Source organism: Halyomorpha halys, unplaced genomic scaffold, assembly GCF_000696795.3.
Source record: "Halyomorpha halys isolate HHAL.00 unplaced genomic scaffold, Hhal_1.1 Scaffold216.1, whole genome shotgun sequence".
Lineage (NCBI taxonomy): Eukaryota > Metazoa > Arthropoda > Insecta > Hemiptera > Pentatomidae > Halyomorpha > Halyomorpha halys.
Window position 1 is genome coordinate 1,395,395 of NW_027114440.1, and position 8,455 is coordinate 1,403,849.

The following is an 8,455-nucleotide window of genomic DNA, read 5'->3' on the forward strand; positions in this document are numbered from 1 at the left end:
TATATTTCCCTCTACATGCAGTCACCTCCAGCTATCCTTTGAGCTGAATTTTAGTATTTAACAATTTCATAAAAGTGAAGGTTAATTCAAGTCGAAATTCCATCCTATGGAATAAACAAAAAATGTCATCTTCTACAGATAATAGAGGGTTTCAACTATTTCCTCCTATCCCCTTAAATTTTACTATTATATTTTTTATTTTTTTTTTTAGGTTTTAGGGAACAATAGATTCACTTCATTCATAATTTTTAAACAAAAAGAGGAGAAAACTAAGACGTCAATGGTTGGAGCTCTGCAAGCAACTATTTTTTAATTTTTTTTTTATAAGTCCTTTATTGCTATACTCTGAGTTGACATAGAAGATAGCTCCACATCTTATAAAAACAATAAGTTCAAATATTAGAAGTTGAGGTACAATATATTTTTAAATCCCATTTTTGCCATGCCAGAGAAAAAGCCAGAGCCAAGAGATAGAAAGGCCCCCAGTACAAGATTCCGCTATCCTAGAGCTGCATATATAAACGGCTTGCCTGTGTCCTTGAACGTTTCTCTACCTGCTCGCCAGTATACCAGATGCCGTTGCTGAAGGCAGTAGGCCTCCTCTCGGTCATCTACTTCGTGGCAGCTGTCCAGGAGGATAAGAACAGCACGGATGTGATCGTGTTTCCAGACGAAGATCTCGGTGACCGCAACATCATCAAGGTCCCCTTGAAGCCTTGTCCTGACGGTCAGCAGAGGATTGGAGGAATTTGCAGGCTTGTGTTCTCCAATCCTGGGCGATCGGGTGAGTTATATCAAGAACATATTAAGAATAAATAAATAATAATATTAAAAATAAATTAATATAAATGTTTTATAAATTTATGAAAACGATTTAAATTTCAAACCTGAAAAAGTTCATTTAAGTTAAATTTCCAATTCAAAAAGTAAATTAAATAATTAATTAGTGTAATTTTTTTCTAAGGTTTTCAAATAATTTAAAATTGGAAACGGGAATGGATGGTATTGTATTATAAACATGTGAACAAAAGGATTTTTATATTAGGAAAATAATAAAAAAAATGTTTAATTCCAATTTTAGAATGAAAAAACTCCATTTTTAACTTCTGAGAACTATCACAATTTAAGGCTAACTAGAAGTAAACAGGGAGAGAAATCCTTTAATTAACCGGTAATGCTGAAACAATATATTGGGTTACTACAAGACACAGCATATTTATCTATCTGTTTTTAGATAAAATATGTGTATAAACATGAAGTTATTAATAAAAATACAATATTTTTTTCTCTATAATAACTAAATAATACAATATAAAGCTATAATTTTTTTTTTACAACAAATTTTAAGTTATATCAAATTTTCCGTTTTCTATTGTCTTCTTGAATTGTTCTTAACTATATCAATATTTCAGACTCATATCTCACGTCTGTCTTTTATAATTATTCATCAGAAATATTCAATGTTATAGTTATACAAATTGAATTTAAATTTATAGTCTAATCCAATGTTGCCATTAGATGTATGCACACATAAAAAAGAAATAATAAATGCTAAGAAAACAAGGTTATGAATAAACAAAAATGTAGAAATAAATTAAAATAAAAAGAAATATATAGGGGTAGTAAAGTTAAAAACAAATAAGAACTAATAAATAACTTTAAAATGAATAAATAAGTTAGGAGCAGATAAATAAATGAAAGTAAATAAATAAGTTAAAAATAAATAAATAAGTTAAAAACGAATAAATGAAGTTAAAACTAAATAAAATAATATATAAATACCTACATCTAAAGGGGCATTTAAATTATTCTTAAAAATAAATCTCTATTTTTTACTTTGGTAACTCTATACTTTTTTTTTAAAAAATTACAATTTTAATAAGAAATTGTTTCCTATATACATACACCTAACAAAATTGGCATATCAGTACTGAAAAATTATGAAATTTTCAATAATTATACGATTGACTTGGACAATTAGCCTGCAATGGTAAAACAAAAATTTAATTAATGTGAAAAATTAATTATAAGGTATTTTGGAACAAATATTAGAGTTACATGTAATCGTATTATAAGTAAATAATATGATTTTTTTTAAAATGTCTCCTTTATATGAAATTTGTGATTTAATTGAAATTTCCCACCCTCAAACAAATCATTAATATATATTATATTAATATAATAAACTATAAACTAATAATAATCATTATTTAATTATGTCAATTTATTAACTTTGTCATTATTGAAGCATAAATTTGGTTCCATCATAGGCTGATAAAATATATAAGAATAAGAAAAGACTATCATGATATGTATAAATAAAAATATGGATATGTATAAAAAATATTATAAAATAAAACTGATCAAATAATAAATAAATGAAAAATAAATTTTCGTACAAAACAAAGAAAATTAAATTACGCAACAATAAAATAAATACACATTGGTCACCTAATTAATTAACAATGTTTTCCAATAACCAGGAACAAAGAAGATTCGAAAATATGGTCTTTAAAAGATAATACGATCAACGAACGATATTTTTTATTTAAAACTAATCCCTGAAATTTTGGTCTTCCAAATTAAAGATTGCATAAATAATCGTTCAACTAACTGATAATTATTCAATTTGAAGACTAATATTCATTCATTATTCAATTTCTTTCCTTATTAACCATATCTTGCTCAGCTAAATAGGAATTGTTAATATTTTTTATAATTAGACCTTATTTTCTTTTAAAACTCTGATATTATTTTATTTAATTAAGAGAACTATATATTTTTTTCAATTACGGTAATAAATTCTTCTATATAGTATTTTGTACAAATTTTTTTTTATTATTGTTTCAAACTTCTTAGGCATTGATTGGGGCAACTTCAAAGTTTTAGGACCCATGGCTCTCCAATATCAATATAACGCTAAATAGCGATAACATATCAATATTAAAAAAGTTGAGGAGTAATTGATAGAGTGGTGGGCCCAGTACTCGTTATCACTAAATCCTACAATTTCAAAATTATATCCCTATAAAAGAGTTTATATGCAGATCAAAACAGTGTTCTCCATGAAGTAGCTAAAATAGACTGGGACATAATACATTCTTTATAATGTTCATAATAAGAATGAAAGATAGACCTCTATTAGTTAAAATTATTGATTAGCTCATGTTTGATTTATTGCGCTTAATTCACGGGATACGATTTCGGGTTGCATAAAGTACAAGAGCCGAGAAGAAAAAAAGGCAGTTATCCCACCCCAATTTTTGATTACTTCAATGAAAACTATGTATAATTACTAGTCAAAATTGATGAGTCTGCCAGATATAGTAAAAACATTCATTTTTCATTAAGAGCTCTATATCTTAATAACTACCAACAATACTAGAAACTCTAAGAGAACATTATTTAAAGAAGAGTAAATTTGCTGAAATATTAGCCCTAAACGAGCTATTTACGTCCAATATATCTCAAAATATAGCTTTTTAAAAAGCAAAATTTCTTAAAAATCTTCTGAAAGATTAGTAGTTAGCTAATTTATTTTGAGAAATCTATATATCAGGAACTATGATACGTGCAGGTGTCTATTAGCACTCAAATTACAGCTAGTTTAATAAACTATAAATAAGTTTATGACCTTTACCTTCGTAGGAATAATAGTTTTCATGATATCTGCTAAAATATTTTGATTTATAGTTGTTCGGACAATATTAAGGTTTTATAGTTTAAGGTTTATAGTTTTTTGGATATCTTTCCAATATATATTTTTTCACAATCATCACAATCTATCTTGTATGCAGTGTAACACATGTTTGAATTTTCCTATGAAGCGAAATAAGAAAAAAAATGCGATTAGAATCTTTAATCTGGTGAGGAGTTTCTAGTATGTGAAGGAAATATATTTTTATGATCATTGTCATTGGAAAATTTCAATATGCATTGTTTTGACGAATACGTCTCCTACTAGCACAATCATTACATCTTGACAGTGGTACAGATAATGAAATAAATTTAAAGGTCTTAGGATATAACTTTCATTCATTTATTAATCAGGAATTAACATAAGGCAGTAATGGAAAGATCTTTGTGAAAACTTGATATGAAAGGACTTGGCCCAAAGGAGAAATCTAAAGCAATTCTTGCGATTTCACTTGACTATTTCCCACGGCATAGTTCCTTTTGTGATTACCATCTTTAACAAAAGGGAAAATCCCAGAAAATTATAGGCAAATTGATATGATGGGTTTTAATGATTGTAGTGAAACTGTGACTTTCAATACTAAAGACTAACTTAAAAAAAAAAAAATGCGTAGTTAGATATAATATTACTCAAATAACTGAAATAAAGATGGAAATAGATACTTTATTTTTTTCAAAGATTAGATTTTTATAATAATAAGAATATCCATATATAATTAGAAAGATTTTTGATCGGCGACTAAACAGGTTTACTACTAAAAATTTGATTTTATGATTTTGGCAGCAAATCTTTAGGTTCACATCGAAAATGATTTTTTTTCATTGCTAACAGATTTTTCTCAAAGTCATGAAAATAAAAAAAAAAATCTTTCATTGTAACAGAAGTACTAAACTTTACTAAAACCAGCACCTAGAGTATTATACATCATCTTAAAATTTTATAATATCAAAAGGACATTAAAATATATCAAATCGAACTCTTCTACGTCAATGTAAATTTAAAACATGAGACAATGTATGTATAATTATTTAAATATATTGGATTTTTGATTAATTGCCTCCTAATCTACTAGCTTTACTTCATATGAATTCTTTATTGGCATCATTAGAATGAGAAAACAAATTTAAACAGTACAAACCATATGTATTTGGCCTATGTATACGCAATTAAAAAAGGTTTATAGATGATCTATGAACATATACAAACAAATTCTCTTTTTCAGACAAAAAAATTCAATTTTTTTCATTTTATATACCCGTGTTATTAAATGAGCAGATTTTTTATTTATTTATTTTTTTCTCTACAGACCTAGATCGTTGGCTGCTCGAACCCACCTTCTCCACGCCAGCCTTCATCTAGTGCTTTTCTTTTATCCTCCCACGTGGTCTGTTGCCTACTATACTGGCATTCATTAGGGGTATTCATGATCTTTAGTTTAACATGTTAAAGCGTGTTAAATGGAAAAACTTATGTTAAATGGAGAAATATTTCAGTAGTTATATATTATAGTTAAAACGATATAACATGTAACATGACCGAGAGTCTGTTACTAGGTCTGTTAAATGGAGAATGACGTCACGAAACAGACCAGCTGAGCTTGTCACAGTTTTATTTGTTGTGGTGTTAGGTAACTTACTCGTAGTTTGTGTTTTTTTTTTGTCGTTTGTCTTGTGTTTTGGACTTTTTATAAAAATAGTAGTGGGTAGTTTATAAAAAAAGGTTACTAAACAAGTTGCTAAAAAAATCCGCTAGGCGCTCTTATACATTTATTAGTTAATATTACTTTAAATAGGGCTGCTCACAATGCTATACTTATAAAATTTAACATGGTAAAACATTTTAAATTTAACACAATATTATGAATACTCCTTATGTTGTTTGGGGGTGTCCTGATGGATTGCTTCGAGCTTCATATCCCATATCATGAGATTTTGACTGACCAGGGTCTGCAAGCAGTTCATTGTTAGTTCTTCTCCTCCATGTGCTCAGATCCTAAACAGCTCCTTTAATTGCACGGAGGACTTTCCGTTAAAATTTGAAGAATCTGCTTTCTATTTAGTGAAGTATTTCTATTAGAGCCCATGTCTCTAATAGGTGCCTAAATGAGCATATATGACATCTTAATTAATTTTTAAAAAAGTGTGAGAAAAGTAAAAATATGTGCAGACAATTTAATAAATTTAGAAAAAAATAACTTTTGAAAAATTGATTAAATAAACGTATTTCACAATTTGATTGGAAACTCCAAAAAAAAAAAAAAAAAACCCTTATATGCAAATCCCCAATAAATACAAAATAGAATATCTTACTAGCCGGAAAGAGTTAATGTGTTTACAACTTTTCCTAGATCAACCTAAAACCTTCATTACTGGGGTGTAATTAGACAAAATTCAAATGTGTTAATACCATCAGAAGATGAGTTTTCATTCATTCTAATGTTGTTAACAAGAAATGTTTAAGTGACAAATTTAATATCTTTATTAGAAAAAAAAAAAGTACGATTTAAAAATATAAATTCATAAAAATACCTCATATAATACGACAAATTTTAAACAAAAAATAAATAAGGAAGATAAAATTAATAAAATTCCTAGGTATAGAAAGAATATCACACTGATGTGTATGTGTATCATAAAAGTACATTAAACCATTCACATAAATTGCTTATTAGATTAACCCAAGTAAAGAATATGAGAGCGACTAGTTATTGACCTACTCTCCAGCTCGAATTTTACTCATTAGAAGAATTAGTCTAATCAACGACTGTTATAATAAATTGAAAAAGGTGTTTGAGTGTACAGGGTTTACTTTGTATGATGTTGTCTCTCTCATTTTTCTTTTTATCTTTTTCACTCATTATTTTTTAGCCTTTTTTTTAATGCATTATTTATATGTTTATTACTGTTATATCTTTGATTACTTTCATATTATTTATATATTTGGCATGTTTTTATAATTATTAATTTTATATTTATTACTTTTAGCATAATATGCTTATTTATTTTATTTTAGTTTTTGTATGCATGTGTTAGAGTGTTGTTTTTAAATAATAATAGATTGTAAATGGGGACGTCCATGGTGGGTTTTATGTATGTATAATTTATTTTTATTATATTTGAAATGTTTATATAATTTTTATACTTTTGACATATGTTTGCTGAGAATGAGGCAACCCAATGAATTTGGGCAGCACAATATTTTTAATAAAGTGTTTTTCCCTCCGTCTCTCTAGTGCTACTCTAATTCAAATTCTAAAAAATAAAAAATTACAAATCGATGTTTTAATATGACAATAATTTTTTTTTTTTAAATATATGTAGAAAACAGTGCAATAGAGTTAACATGGCACTTTTTTGTGAACACAGGAGAGTGAATTCAATTTCTGACACTCCTTCACTGACAACGTACATCCTGCATAGTTGTTGATCAATTATCTAATACCTGAGGTCGGTTATATCATAAAGGCATTCAGTGCTTGTGGTTCAGGAAATCCCAAACGTCTTTCATTTTAGCAATCACAATAAATGACCCTTACTGAGGAAATTCCACCTCAGTGTTAACGTAATTCATATGTAAATTGAATCGTGATAATGTAAAGAGCAATAATAAAAAATCTTATGCTCAAATAAAACAGGTGTATAAAGAATGCATTATATTCAAAATCGTGAAATGCTACTTGGGATTATTAATTGGAAGAATGACGCAACATTTACATAATATTACAATAACATTTTTAACATGTTAGTTTAAGGTAAAGCTGCATAACTTTTCCTAACGGACATTTCTAACAACGGACTTCCCTCATAAGCGGATTTTTTTTTCCCCAGGGTCATAACATTTACTTTACATTGTCTTTACTCAGGGTCACACCATCACATCACATAGTTTCATTAAAATCAAATTCACCCTACACATAATCCTTCTTGCTTAGAAAAAATATCTCTCGGCGGACGGTTGGAGTAGAGTGTGATAGAGGACATTTCACTGCTTTCCTTCACGTAAACAAATCGTTAAAGTAAAAAAAAAATTTTATATCGCTATGTTCTTCATGTTTTTTTAAAAAATATTTTTAAATCAGTTGTCATACGACATTTAAACTAAAATCTCAGAGTTTACTAGTGAAATATAAGGTGTCTTGTAATCGAAAATTGACTTAACAGGAGTTAGTGAAATCAGGATTTACGTTTCTCACTTCAGCTAGGGAAAACAGAAGTTACCGAAATGATAAAAAAAAAAAATATTACTAAAAGCGAAACATGGGAATATTTATTATTTATTTATTGTTATTTAGTTCTTAAATAAGAACTAATACACTTTTATTTCATTTATATTCAGTTTTACTTAATCTAATACATTTTTTATTTTATGTTAAACAATAAATTATATGTTTTAAATTTAGAAAAGTAATCCCTGTAACGCTGGACGATTATTTGGTTTTCATATCATTATTGATATTTATTTGGAAAATTTATGTGATTTATAATAAAACGCTAATTCACTAGTTCCTTATAAGTTCTTAAATTCGATCTATCATGATCCATAGATTAAACTTCTAGAAATGGAATAATGTAATTTTTAGTTTTCAAATTATTTTTTATTTATTTATTGACATTTATCACTGTACACAAAATACAACAGGTAAATATTTAGCAATAAAACTTATTTGAAAACAGGTGTCTTTTACACTGACAAGTTTGTATAAATGTGGTTTTGTCAAACTAGGTTTACCAGTACCAGTACCTTTAAGTTTTATATATA

At 27.3% G+C, this 8,455-nt stretch overlaps 1 long non-coding RNA gene across 1 annotated transcript in view; it reads left to right on the top strand.

The window, feature by feature from the left end:
* Window positions 1-538: 538 nt before the first annotated feature.
* LOC106679736 (uncharacterized) overlaps window positions 539-8,455 on the top strand; it is a 9,750-nt gene continuing 1,833 nt past the window's right edge. The window contains exon 1 of the long non-coding RNA XR_001343020.3: window positions 539-784. This is a non-coding gene — a long non-coding RNA (uncharacterized lncRNA). The remainder of the gene's footprint in view (window positions 785-8,455) is intronic.